Source organism: Lissotriton vulgaris, chromosome 1_1, assembly GCF_964263255.1.
Source record: "Lissotriton vulgaris chromosome 1_1, aLisVul1.2, whole genome shotgun sequence".
NCBI classification, from domain to species: Eukaryota; Metazoa; Chordata; class Amphibia; order Caudata; family Salamandridae; genus Lissotriton; species Lissotriton vulgaris.
Window position 1 is genome coordinate 45,189,696 of NC_141685.1, and position 13,764 is coordinate 45,203,459.

A 13,764-nucleotide genomic window follows, 5' to 3' on the forward strand; every position below is an offset into this window, starting at 1 on the left:
CTGCCCTCTGGTGTCCCCTCCCCTGGACTCACCTCGAAGCCCTCACTGCCCCCTGGTGTCCCCTCCCCCCTGGACTGACCTCGAAGCCCCCACTGCCCTCTGGTGTCCCCTCCCCCCTGGACTCACCTCGAAGCCCCCACTGCCCTCTGGTGTACCCTCCCCTCCCCCCTGGACTCACCTTGAAGCCCCCACTGCCCTCTGGGGTTCCCTCCCCTCCCCCTGGACTCACCTCGAAGCCCTCACTGCCCCCTGGTGTCCCCTCCCCCTGGACTCACCTCGAAGCCCCCACTGCCCTCTGGTGTCCCCTCCCCCCTGGACTTACCTCGAAGCCCTCACTGCCCCCTGGTGTCCCCTCCCCCCTGGACTCACCTCGAAGCCCTCACTGCCCCCTGGTGTCCCCTCCCCCCTGGACTCACCTTGAAGCCCCCACTGCCCTCTGGTATCCCCTTCCCCTGGACTCACCTCGAAGCCCTCACTGCCCCCTGGTGTCCCCTCCCCCTGGACTCACCTCGAAGCCCCCACTGCCCTCTGGTGTCCCCTCCCCCCTGGACTTACCTCGAAGCCCTCACTGCCCCCTGGTGTCCCCTCCCTCTGGACTCACCTCGAAGCCCCCACTGCCCTCTGGTATCCCCTTCCCCTGGACTCACCTCGAAGCCCTCACTGCCCCCTGGTGTCCCCTCCCCCCTGGACTGACCTCGAAGCCCCCACTGCCCTCTGGTGTCCCCTCCCCCCTGGACTCACCTCGAAGCCCCCACTGCCCTCTGGGGTTCCCTCCCCTCCTCCCTGGACTCACCTCGAAGCCCCCACTGCCCTCTGGTGTCCCCTCCCCCCTGGACTCACCTCGAAGCCCCCACTGCCCCCTGGTGTCTCCCCCCCCCCCCCCCGGCCTCACCTCCCCTTGAAACTGCCTCTGCTCTCCTCTGTAACTCCCGAACAGATCCACTTCCGGGTGACCGGAGGCAGTGGCAGCTCGGAGCGGAGGTTGTTTAAAGCATCTCTGTTTTCGGAGACAAATGGCTGCTTCCGGGTCAGTTCCGGCAGAGTCTCCCCTTTACCGGACGGCGATTGGCTCCTCAGGCCGGAGAGGTGAACAGTGTCCGGGTCACTGGGGGCAGAGACAGCAGCAGCAGCGGAGGCGGAAAGACGGCTCCGTCAGGATAACATAAGCCCCGCCCCCGCACTCTCACAAGTGTCTGCTTCCGGGTCAGCGGGGGCAGAGTCAGCAGCAGCAGCGGAGGAGGTGTAATGAAGCCTCTTGTCAGGATAACGTAAGCCCCCCGCCCCACTCTCACAAGTGTCTGCTTCCGGGTCAGCGGGGGCAGAGTCAGCAGCAGCAGCCCCCTCTCTTCCAGTGAGCCCTGGCTGCAGGCACCTTCACTTACAGCCGAGGTAAGTGAGCCTCTCCCAACCATCTGCAACCTAAGGAGTGTGAATGACCTCACACCCAGTGCTGCCAAGTATCACGCATCAGACGTGATAGTAACGCATTTCAGTGTGGTACTCCGCATTACCGCACTGAAATGCATTGTCACGCATACCCATGTGGCTCAGCTGAGCTGTAACTGTCACTGAAAGTGCTCCCTAAAACTATGAAATGTTGCAGAGCGGCGCCGCCCGTGGTGTGCGCGCTGCTCCTGCAGCCTGCTCGGGGCTCCCAGCAGTGTTAAGACTGCTGCCAGGGTCACTCTCATACTCTCATTCAACTGCTACAATGTAGCGCAATGTATTGCGATTCCCGGCGGGGCTCGGCTTCCATTGCCTGTCAAACTGACGTCATCGAGGTAGTGTGTCCAATGACTGACTGTCATTGGACGGCTCCTCCGCTCGGGACTCACAGGAGTCCGGACCGCCTGGATTATTTATCACCAGAGGCAGGGCTGGGCGGCAAAACCGAAGTGCCATGGCTCTAGGTGTTTAACGGCCTGAGCCTGCTGCAGCCAGCCTCGCAGAGTAGAGTCGCTGCCTGCAATTATGGAGTTCCACCCACCACAGCTTCGAGGCCGGACTGAAGTTCATCTGCGGCCCAAGTAGGTACTATGTCTGTGTGTGGTAATTGCAAATACCGGCACCGGTTGACTCTAGGCTCTGTGGTCACCACTCTAAGTCCCATAGCAGATTTTATTTCTGCGCCAGCCCTCATATTAGACGAAGGTAAATTAACTCACCCGACCCCCACAGGTACCCAGCAGAACGGAAGCCTCTCCGAGATGCAAACGGCCATTCCAGCCCCTGCCTCGTGACCAGGGCCCGGCCTCTAGTGCTTCCCTCGTAAGTCGCTGCCTGTCTGTTTATGGAAAGGCCGAAGTCGGCCTCAGGGAAGTCCGAGGCCTGTTGGCCCAGAGAGCCCATTGATGCCTGCTGCAGCGCCATCCCCAGGCCTCCGCTTCTCTCTGTTGGCCCAGAGAGCCCATTGATGCCTGCTGCAGCGCCATCCCCAGGCCTCCGCTTCTCGCTGTTGGCCCAGAGAGCCCATTGATGCCTGCTGCAGCGCCGTCCCCAGGCCTCCGCTTCTCTCTGTTGGCCCAGAGAGCCCATTGAGGCCTGCTGCAGCGCCGTCCCCAGGCCTCCGCTTCTCGCTGTTGGCCCAGAGAGCCCATTGATGCCTGCTGCAGCGCCATCCCCAGGCCTCCGCTTCTCTCTGTTGGCCCAGAGAGCCCATTGATGCCTGCTGCAGCGCCATCCCCAGGCCTCCGCTTCTCTCTGTTGGTCCAGAGAGCCCATTGATGCCTGCTGCAGCGCCGTCCCCAGGCCTCCGCCTTTCTCTGTTGGCCCAGAGAGCCCATTGATGCCGGCTGCAGCGCCGTCCCCAGGCCTCCGCTTCTCTCTGTTGGCCCAGAGAGCCCATTGAGGCCTGCTGCAGCGCCATCCCCAGGCCTCCGCTTCTCTCTGTTGGCCCAGAGAGCCCATTGATGCCTGCTGCAGCGCCATCCCCAGGCCTCCGCTTCTCTCTGTTGGCCCAGAGAGCCCATTGATGCCTGCTGCAGCGCCATCCCCAGGCCTCCGCTTCTCTCTGTTGGTCCAGAGAGCCCATTGATGCCTGCTGCAGCGCCATCCCCAGGCCTCCGCTTCTCTCTGTTGGCCCAGAGAGCCCATTGATGCCTGCTGCAGCGCCATCCCCAGGCCTCCGCTTCTCTCTGTTGGCCCAGAGAGCCCATTGATGCCTGCTGCAGCGCCATCCCCAGGCCTTCTCTTCTCTCTGTTGGCCCAGAGAGCCCATTGATGCCTGCTGCAGCGCCATCCCCAGGCCTCTGCTTCTCTCTGTTGGCCCAGAGAGCCCCTTGATGCCTGCTGCAGCGCCATCCCCAGGCCTCCGCTACTCTCTGTTGGCGTAGAGAGCCCATTGAGGCCTGCTGCAGCGCCATCCCCAGGCCTCCGCTTCTCTCTGTTGGCCCAGAGAGCCCATTGATGCCTGCTGCAGCGCCATCCCCAGGCCTCCGCTTCTCTCTGTTGGCCCAGAGAGCCCCTTGATGCCTGCTGCAGCGCCATCCCCAGGCCTCCGCTTCTCTCTGTTGGCCCAGAGAGCCCATTGATGCCTGCTGCAGCGCCATCCCAGGCCTCCGCTTCTCTCTGTTGGCCCAGAGAGCCCATTGATGCCTGCTGCAGCGCCATCCCCAGGCCTCCGCTTCTCTCTGTTGGCCCAGAGAGCCCATTGATGCCTGCTGCAGCGCCATCCCCAGGCCTCCGCTTCTCTCTGTTGGCCCAGAGAGCCCATTGATGCCTGCTGCGGCGCCATCCCCAGGCCTCCGCTTCTCTCTGTTGGCCCAGAGAGCCCACTGAGGCCTGCTGCAGCGTCCTCCCCAGGCCTCCGCTTCTCTCTGTTGGCCCAGAGAGCCCATTGATGCCTGCTGCGGCGCCATCCCCAGGCCTCCGCTTCTCTCTGTTGGCCCAGAGAGCCCATTGATGCCTGCTGCAGCGCCCTCCCCAGGCCTCCGCTTCTCTCTGTTGGCCCAGAGAGCCCATTGATGCCTGCTGCAGCGCCATCCCCAGGCCTCCGCTTCTCTCTGTTGGCCCAGAGAGCCCATTGATGCCTGCTGCAGCGCCATCCCCAGGCCTCCGCTTCTCTCTGTTGGCCCAGAGAACCCATTGATGCCTGCTGCAGCGCCATCCCCAGGCCTCCGCTTCTCTCTGTTGGCCCGGAGAACCAATTGATGCCTGCTGCAGCGCCATCCCCAGGCCTCCGCTTCTCTCTGTTGGCCCAGAGAGCCCATTGAGGCCTGCTGCAGCGCCATCCCCAGGCCTCCGCTTCTCTCTGTTGGCCCAGAGAGCCCATTGAGGCCTGCTGCAGCGCCATCCCCAGGCCTCCGCTTCTCTCTGTTGGCCCAGAGAGCCCATTGAGGCCTGCTGCAGCGCCATCCCCAGGCCTCCGCTTCTCTCTGTTGGCCCAGAGAGCCCATTGATGCCTGCTGCAGCGCCATCCCCAGGCCTCCGCTTCTCTCTGTTGGCCCAGAGAGCCCATTGATACCTGCTGCAGCGCCATCCCCAGGCCTCCGCTTCTCTCTGTTGGCCCAGAGAGCCCATTGATGCCTGCTGCAGCGCCATCCCCAGGCCTCCGCTTCTCTCTGTTGGCGCAGAGAGCCCATTGATGCCTGCTACAGCGCCCTCCCCAGGCCTCCGCTTCTCTCTGTTGGCGTAGAGGACTAGAGCTGCTGGTAATTAAGGGGATCAAAACTCAGTGACCCAAAACTTCAGAGGGAGTGTGAGTGCCCAGAATCTTAAAAATGAAGGCCCTGGTGCCTGCTTATGTACTCGGGAAAATCACAACCTTGGGAAAGTTGTGATTTTCAACTTCCTCCGCTCTCATGCACGTTTAACAGGCAGGGATGAACTATAGTGGGAACCAGCCCTAGAAGGTAATATTTAGCCAGGACCGAGGGCAGGGTTTTCAGCTAATCTTATTTTTATCCCAATACTTATTGTTTCAGAAAGGAGTAGTGTAAAAAGCACTGTCCTCTGGTGTCCCCTCCCCCCTGGACTCACCTCGAAGCCCCACTGCCCTCTGGTGTCCCCTCCCCCCTGGATTCATCTCGAAGCCCCCACTGCCCTCTGGTGTCCCCTCCCCCCGGGACTCACCTCGAAGCCCCACTGCCCTCTGGTGTCCCCTCCCCCCGGGACTCACCTCGAAGCCCCCACTGCCCTCTGGTGTCCCCTCCCCCCTGGACTCACCTCGAAGCCTCCACTGCCCTCTTGTGTCCCCTCCCCCCTGGACTCACCTCAAAGCCCCCACTGCCCTCTGGTGTCCCCTCCACTCCCCCTGGACCTACCTCAAAGCCCCCACTGCCCTCTGGTGTCCCCTCCCCCTCACCCCTGGACTCATCTTGAAGCCCCCACTGCCCTCTGGTGTCCCCTCCCCCCTGGACTCACCTCGAAGCACCACTGCCCTCTGGTGTCCCCTCCCCCCTGGACTCACCTCGAAGCCCCCACTGCCCTATGGTGTCCCCTCCCCCCTGGACTTGCCTCGAAGCCCCCACTGCCCTCTGGTGTCCCCTCCCCCCTGGACTCACCTCGAAGCCCCCACTGCCCTCTGGTGTCTCCTCCCCCCTGGACTCACCTCGAAGCCCCAACTTCCCTCCGGTGTCCCCTCCCCCCTGGACTCACCTCGAAGCCCCCACTGCCCTCTGGTGTCCCCTTCCCCTGGAGTCACCTCGAAGCCCCCACTGCCCTCTGGTGTCCCCTCCCTCTGGACTCACCTCAAAGCCCCCACTGCCCTCTGGTGTCCTCTCCCCCTCCCCCTTGGACTCACCTCGAAGCCCCCACTGCCCTCTGGTGTCCTCTCCCCCCTCCCCCTTGGACTCACCTCGAAGCCCCCACTGCCCTCTGGTGTCCCCACCCCCCTGGAATCACCTCCCTGGACTCACCTTGAAGCCCCACTGCCCTCTGGTGTCACCTCCCCCTAGACTCACCTCGAAGCCCCCACTGCCTTCTGGTGTACCCTCCCCTTGGACTCACCTCGAAGCCCCCACTGCCCTCTGGTGTCCCCTCCCCCCGGACTCACCTCGAAGCCCCTTCTGCCCTCTGGTGTCCCCTCCCCCCTGGACTCATCTCGAAGCCCTCACTGCCCCCTGGTGTCCCCTCCCCCCTGGACTCACCTCGAAGCCCCACTGCCCTCTGGTGTCCCCTCCCCCCTGGACTCACCTCGAAGCCCTCACTGCCCTATGGTGTCCCCTCCCCCCTGGACTCGCCTCGAAGCCCCCACTGCCCTCTGCCGTTCCCTCCCCCCTGGACTCACTTCGAAGCCCCCACTGCCCTCTGGTGTCTCCTCCCCCCTGGACTCACCTCGAAGCCCCAACTTCCCTCCGGTGTCCCCTCCCCCCTGGACTCACCTCCCTGGACTCACCTTGAAGCCCCACTGCCCTCTGGTGTCACCTCCCCCTAGACTCACCTCGAAGCCCCCACTGCCTTCTGGTGTCCCCTCCCCTTGGACTCACCTCGAAGCCCCCACTGCCCTCTGGTGTCCCCTCCCCCTGGACTCACCTCGAAGCCCCTTCTGCCCTCTGGTGTCCCCTCCCCCCTGGACTCATCTCGAAGCCCTCACTGCCCCCTGGTGTCCCCTCCCCCCTGGACTCACCTCGAAGCCCCACTGCCCTCTGGTGTCCCCTCCCCCCTGGACTCACCTCGAAGCCCCCACTGCCCTCTGGTGTCTCCCCCCCGGACTCACCTCAAAGCCCCCACTGCCCTCTGGTGTCCCCTCCCCCCCGACTCACCTCGAAGCCCCCACTGCCCTCTGGTGTCCCCTCCCCCCTGGACTCACCTCGAAGCCCCCACTGCCCTCTGGTGTCCCCTCCCCCCTGGACTCACCTCGACGCCCCAACTGCCCTCTGGTGTCCCCTCCCTCCTGGACTCACCTCGAAGCCCCCACTGCCCTCTGGTGTTCCCTCCCCCCTGGACTCACCTCGAGGTCCCCACTGCCCTCTGGTGTCCCCTCCCCCTCCCCCCTGGACTCACCTCGAAGCCCCCACTGCCCTCTGGTGTCCCCTCTCCCCTGGACTCACCTCGAAGCCCCCACTGCCCTCTGGTGTCCCCTCCCCCTGGACTCACCTCGAAGCCCCCACTGCCCTCTGGTGTCCCCTCCCCCCTGGACTCACCTCGAAGCCCCACTGCCCTCTGGTGTCCCCTCCCCCCTGGATTCATCTCGAAGCCCCCACTGCCCTCTGGTGTCCCCTCCCCCCGGGACTCACCTCGAAGCCCCACTGCCCTCTGGTGTCCCCTCCCCCCGGGACTCACCTCGAAGCCCCCACTGCCCTCTGGTGTCCCCTCCCCCCTGGACTCACCTCGAAGCCTCCACTGCCCTCTTGTGTCCCCTCCCCCCTGGACTCACCTCAAAGCCCCCACTGCCCTCTGGTGTCCCCTCCACTCCCCCTGGACCTACCTCAAAGCCCCCACTGCCCTCTGGTGTCCCCTCCCCCTCACCCCTGGACTCATCTTGAAGCCCCCACTGCCCTCTGGTGTCCCCTCCCCCCTGGACTCACCTCGAAGCACCACTGCCCTCTGGTGTCCCCTCCCCCCTGGACTCACCTCGAAGCCCCCACTGCCCTATGGTGTCCCCTCCCCCCTGGACTTGCCTCGAAGCCCCCACTGCCCTCTGGTGTCCCCTCCCCCCTGGACTCACCTCGAAGCCCCCACTGCCCTCTGGTGTCTCCTCCCCCCTGGACTCACCTCGAAGCCCCAACTTCCCTCCGGTGTCCCCTCCCCCCTGGACTCACCTCGAAGCCCCCACTGCCCTCTGGTGTCCCCTTCCCCTGGAGTCACCTCGAAGCCCCCACTGCCCTCTGGTGTCCCCTCCCTCTGGACTCACCTCAAAGCCCCCACTGCCCTCTGGTGTCCTCTCCCCCTCCCCCTTGGACTCACCTCGAAGCCCCCACTGCCCTCTGGTGTCCTCTCCCCCCTCCCCCTTGGACTCACCTCGAAGCCCCCACTGCCCTCTGGTGTCCCCACCCCCCTGGACTCACCTTGAAGCCCCACTGCCCTCTGGTGTCCCCTCCCCCCTGGACTCACCTCGAAGCCCCCACTGCCCTCTGGTGTCCTCTCCCCCCTCCCCCTTGGACTCACCTCGAAGCCCCCACTGCCCTCTGGTGTCCCCACCCCCCTGGAATCACCTCCCTGGACTCACCTTGAAGCCCCACTGCCCTCTGGTGTCACCTCCCCCTAGACTCACCTCGAAGCCCCCACTGCCTTCTGGTGTACCCTCCCCTTGGACTCACCTCGAAGCCCCCACTGCCCTCTGGTGTCCCCTCCCCCCGGACTCACCTCGAAGCCCCTTCTGCCCTCTGGTGTCCCCTCCCCCCTGGACTCATCTCGAAGCCCTCACTGCCCCCTGGTGTCCCCTCCCCCCTGGACTCACCTCGAAGCCCCACTGCCCTCTGGTGTCCCCTCCCCCCTGGACTCACCTCGAAGCCCTCACTGCCCTATGGTGTCCCCTCCCCCCTGGACTCGCCTCGAAGCCCCCACTGCCCTCTGCCGTTCCCTCCCCCCTGGACTCACTTCGAAGCCCCCACTGCCCTCTGGTGTCTCCTCCCCCCTGGACTCACCTCGAAGCCCCAACTTCCCTCCGGTGTCCCCTCCCCCCTGGACTCACCTCCCTGGACTCACCTTGAAGCCCCACTGCCCTCTGGTGTCACCTCCCCCTAGACTCACCTCGAAGCCCCCACTGCCTTCTGGTGTCCCCTCCCCTTGGACTCACCTCGAAGCCCCCACTGCCCTCTGGTGTCCCCTCCCCCTGGACTCACCTCGAAGCCCCTTCTGCCCTCTGGTGTCCCCTCCCCCCTGGACTCATCTCGAAGCCCTCACTGCCCCCTGGTGTCCCCTCCCCCCTGGACTCACCTCGAAGCCCCACTGCCCTCTGGTGTCCCCTCCCCCCTGGACTCACCTCGAAGCCCCCACTGCCCTCTGGTGTCTCCCCCCCGGACTCACCTCAAAGCCCCCACTGCCCTCTGGTGTCCCCTCCCCCCCGACTCACCTCGAAGCCCCCACTGCCCTCTGGTGTCCCCTCCCCCCTGGACTCACCTCGAAGCCCCCACTGCCCTCTGGTGTCCCCTCCCCCCTGGACTCACCTCGACGCCCCAACTGCCCTCTGGTGTCCCCTCCCTCCTGGACTCACCTCGAAGCCCCCACTGCCCTCTGGTGTTCCCTCCCCCCTGGACTCACCTCGAGGTCCCCACTGCCCTCTGGTGTCCCCTCCCCCTCCCCCCTGGACTCACCTCGAAGCCCCCACTGCCCTCTGGTGTCCCCTCTCCCCTGGACTCACCTCGAAGCCCCCACTGCCCTCTGGTGTCCCCTCCCCCTGGACTCACCTCGAAGCCCCCACTGCCCTCTGGTGTCCCCTCCCCCCTGGACTCACCTCGAAGCCCTCACTGTCCTCTGGTGTCCCCTCCCCCCTGGACTCACCTCGAAACCCTACTGCCCTCTGGTGTCCCCTCCCCTCCCCCCTGGACTCACCTCGAAGCCCCCACTGCCCTCTGGGGTTCCCTCCCCTCCCCCCTGGACTCACCTCGAAGCCCCCACTGCCCTCTGGTGTCCCCTCCCCCCTGGACTCACCTCGAAGCCCCCACTGCCCTCTGGTGTCCCCTCCCCTCCCCCCTGGTCTCACCTCGAAGCCCCCACTCCCCTCTGGGGTTGCCTCTCCTCCCCCCTGGACTCACCTCGAAGCCCTCACTGCCCCCTGGTGTCCCCTCCCTCTCCCCCTCCCCCCTGGACTCACCTCGAAGCCCCCACTGCCCTCTGGTGTCCCCTCCCCTGGACTCACCTCGAAGCCCTCACTGCCCCCTGGTTTCCCCTCCCCCCTGGACTCACCTCGAAGCCCCCACTGCCCTCTGGTGTCCCCTCGCCCCTCCCCCCTGGACTCACCTCGAAGCCCCCACTGCCATCAGGTGTCCCCTCCCCTCCCCCCTGGACTCACCTCGAAGCCCCCACTGCCCTCTGGTGTCACCTCCCCCTGGACTCACCTCGAAGCTCCCACTGCCCTCTGGTGTCCCCTCCCCTGGACTCACCTCGAAGCCCTCACTGCCCCCTGGTGTCCCCTCCCCCCTGGACTCACCTCGAGGTCCCCACTGCCCTCTGGTGTTCCCTCCCCCCTGGACTCACCTCGAGGTCCCCACTGCCCTCTGGTGTCCCCTCCCCCTCCCCCCTGGACTCACCTCGAAGCCCCCACTGCCCTCTGGTGTCCCCTCCCCCCTGGACTCACCTCGAAGCCCCCACTGCCCTCTGGTGTCCCCTCCCCCCTGGACTCACCTCGAAGCCCCCACTGCCCTCTGGTGTCCCCTCCCCCCTCGACTCACCTCGAAGCCCCCACTGCCCTCTGGTGTCCCCTCCCCCCTGGACTCACCTCGAAGCCCTCACTGTCCTCTGGTGTCCCCTCCCCTCCCCCCTGGACTCACCTCGAAACCCCACTGCCCTCTGGTGTCCCCTCCCCTCCCCCCTGGACTCACCTCGAAGCCCCCACTGCCCTCTGGTGTCCCCTCCCCCCTGGACTCACCTCGAAGCCCCCACTGCCCTCTGGGGTTCCCTCCCCTCCTCCCTGGACTCACCTCGAAGCCCCCACTGCCCTCTGGTGTCCCCTCCCCCCTGGACTCACCTCGAAGCCCCCACTGCCCTCTGGTGTCCCCTCCCCTCCCCCCTGGTCTCACCTCGAAGCCCCCACTCCCCTCTGGGGTTCCCTCCCCTCCCCCCTGGACTCACCTCGAAGCCCTCACTGCCCCCTGGTGTCCCCTCCCTCTCCCCCTCCCCCCTGGACTCACCTCGAAGCCCCCACTGCCCTCTGGTGTCCCCTCCCCTGGACTCACCTCGAAGCCCTCACTGCCCCCTGGTGTCCCCTCCCCCCTGGACTGACCTCGAAGCCCCCACTGCCCTCTGGTGTCCCCTCCCCCCTGGACTCACCTCGAAGCCCCCACTGCCCTCTGGTGTACCCTCCCCTCCCCCCTGGACTCACCTCGAAGCCCCCACTGCCCTCTGGTGTCCCCTCCCCTCCCCCCTGGACTCACCTCGAAGCCCTCACTGCCCCTGGTGTCCCCTCCCTCTCCTTCTCCCCCCTGGACTCACCTCGAAGCCCCCACTGCCCTCTGGTGTCCCCTCCCCTCCCCCCTGGACTCACCTCGAAGCCCTCACTGCCCCCTGGTGTCCCCTCCCTCTCCCCCTCCCCCCGGGTCTCACCTCGAAGCCCCCACTCCCCTCTGGGGTTCCCTCCCCTCCCCCTGGACTCACCTCGAAGCCCTCACTGCCCCCTGGTGTCCCCTCCCTCTCCCCCTTCCCCCTGGACTCACCTCGAAGCCCCCACTGCCCTCTGGTGTCCCCTCCCCTGGACTCACCTCGAAGCCCTCACTGCCCCCTGGTGTCCCCTCCCCCCTGGACTGACCTCGAAGCCCCCACTGCCCTCTGGTGTCCCCTCCCCCCTGGACTCACCTCGAAGCCCCCACTGCCCTCTGGTGTACCCTCCCCTCCCCCCTGGACTCACCTCGAAGCCCCCACTGCCCTCTGGGGTTCCCTCCCCTCCCCCTGGACTCACCTCGAAGCCCTCACTGCCCCCTGGTGTCCCCTCCCCCTGGACTCACCTCGAAGCCCCCACTGCCCTCTGGTGTCCCCTCCCCCCTGGACTTACCTCGAAGCCCTCACTGCCCCCTGGTGTCCCCTCCCCCCTGGACTCACCTCGAAGCCCTCACTGCCCCCTGGTGTCCCCTCCCCCCTGGACTCACCTCGAAGCCCCCACTGCCCTCTGGTATCCCCTTCCCCTGGACTCACCTCGAAGCCCTCACTGCCCCCTGGTGTCCCCTCCCCCTGGACTCACCTCGAAGCCCCCACTGCCCTCTGGTGTCCCCTCCCCCCTGGACTTACCTCGAAGCCCTCACTGCCCCCTGGTGTCCCCTCCCTCTCCGCCTCCCCCCTGGACTCACCTTGAAGCCCCCACTGCCCTCTGGTATCCCCTTCCCCTGGACTCACCTCGAAGCCCTCACTGCCCCCTGGTGTCCCCTCCCCCCTGGACTGACCTCGAAGCCCCCACTGCCCTCTGGTGTCCCCTCCCCCCTGGACTCACCTCGAAGCCCCCACTGCCCTCTGGGGTTCCCTCCCCTCCTCCCTGGACTCACCTCGAAGCCCCCACTGCCCTCTGGTGTTCCCTCGCCCCTCCCCCCTGGACTCATCTCGAAGCCCCCACTGCCCTCTGGTGTCCCCTCCCCTGGACTCACCTCGAAGCCCTCACTGCCCCCTGGTGTCCCCTCCCCCCTGGGCTCACCTCGAAGCCCCACTGCCCTCTGGTGTCCCCCCCCCCTGGACTCACCTCGAAGCCCCCCTGCCCTCTGGTGTCCCCTCCCCTGGACTCACCTCGAAGCCCCCACTGCCCTCTGGTGTCCCCTCCCCCTCCCCCTGGACTCACCTCGAAGCCCTCACTGCCCCCTGGTGTCCCCTCCCCCCTGGCCTCACCTCGAAGCCCCCACTGCCCTCTGGTGTCCCCTCCCCTGGACTCACCTCGAAGCCCCCACTGCCCTCTGGGGTTCCCTCCCCTCCTCCCTGGACTCACCTCGAAGCCCCCACTGCCCTCTGGTGTCCCCTCCCCCCTGGACTCACCTCGAAGCCCCCACTGCCCTCTGGTGTCCCCTCCCCTGGACTCACCTCGAAGCCCCCACTGCCCTCTGGTGTCCCCTCCCCCCTGGACTCACCTCGAAGCCCCCACTGCCCTCTGGGGTTCCCTCCCCTCCCCCCTGGACTCACCTCGAAGCCCCCACTGCCCCCTGGTGTCCCCTCTCCCCTGGACTCACCTCGAAGCCCCCACTGCCCTCTGGTGTCCCCTCCCCCTGGACTCACCTCCCCTTGAAACTGCCTCTGCTCTCCTCTGTAACTCCCGAACAGATCCACTTCCGGGTGACCGGAGGCAGTGGCAGCTCGGAGCGGAGGTTGTTTAAAGCATCTCTGTTTTCGGAGACAAATGGCTGCTTCCGGGTCAGTTCCGGCAGAGTCTCCCCTTTACCGGACGGCGATTGGCTCCTCAGGCCGGAGAGGTGAACAGTGTCCGGGTCACTGGGGGCAGAGACAGCAGCAGCAGCGGAGGCGGAAAGAAGGCTCCGTCAGGATAACATAAGCCCCGCCCCCGCACTCTCACAAGTGTCTGCTTCCGGGTCAGCGGGGGCAGAGTCAGCAGCAGCAGCGGAGGTGTAATGAAGCCTCTTGTCAGGATAACGTAAGCCCCCCGCCCCACTCTCACAAGTGTCTGCTTCCGGGTCAGCGGGGGCAGAGTCAGCACAAGCAGCCCCCCTCTCTTCCAGTGAGCCCTGGCTGCAGGCACCTTCACTTACAGCCGAGGTAAGTGAGCCTCTCACAACCATCTGCAACCTAAGGAGTGTGAATGACCTCACACCCAGTCCTGCCAAGTATCACGCATCAGACGTGATAGTAACGCATTTCAGTGTGGTACTCCGCATTACCGCACTGAAATGCATTGTCACGCATACCCATGTGGCTCAGCTGAGCTGTAACTGTCACTGAAAGTGCTCCCTAAAACTATGAAATGTTGCAGAGCGGCGCCGCCCGTGGTGTGCGCGCTGCTCCTGCAGCCTGCTCGGGGCTCCCAGCAGTGTTAAGACTGCTGCCAGGGTCACTCTCATACTCTCATTCAACTGCTACAATGTAGCGCAATGTATTGCGATTCCCGGCGGGGCTCGGCTTCCATTGCCTGTCAAACTGACGTCATCGAGGTAGTGTGTCCAATGACTGACTGTCATTGGACGGCTCCTCCGCTCGGGACTCACAGGAGTCCGGACCGCCTGGATTATTTATCACCAGAGG

At 65.7% G+C, this 13,764-nt stretch overlaps 1 protein-coding gene across 2 annotated transcripts in view; it reads right to left on the bottom strand.

Moving 5' to 3' along the window:
* Positions 1-12,910, bottom strand: part of LOC147737148 (uncharacterized) — an 88,581-nt gene extending 75,671 nt beyond the window's left edge. Inside the window, exon 1 of one of the 2 annotated variants that reach the window (XM_086967296.1) lies at positions 12,787-12,910. The gene's annotated coding sequence lies outside the window, so the exon portion shown is untranslated. Of the gene's footprint in view, positions 1-892; positions 949-12,786 lie in introns of those variants that run through there. The other variant, XM_086967276.1, reaches the window with a different exon arrangement.
* Between the last annotated feature and the right edge of the window lie 854 nt (positions 12,911-13,764).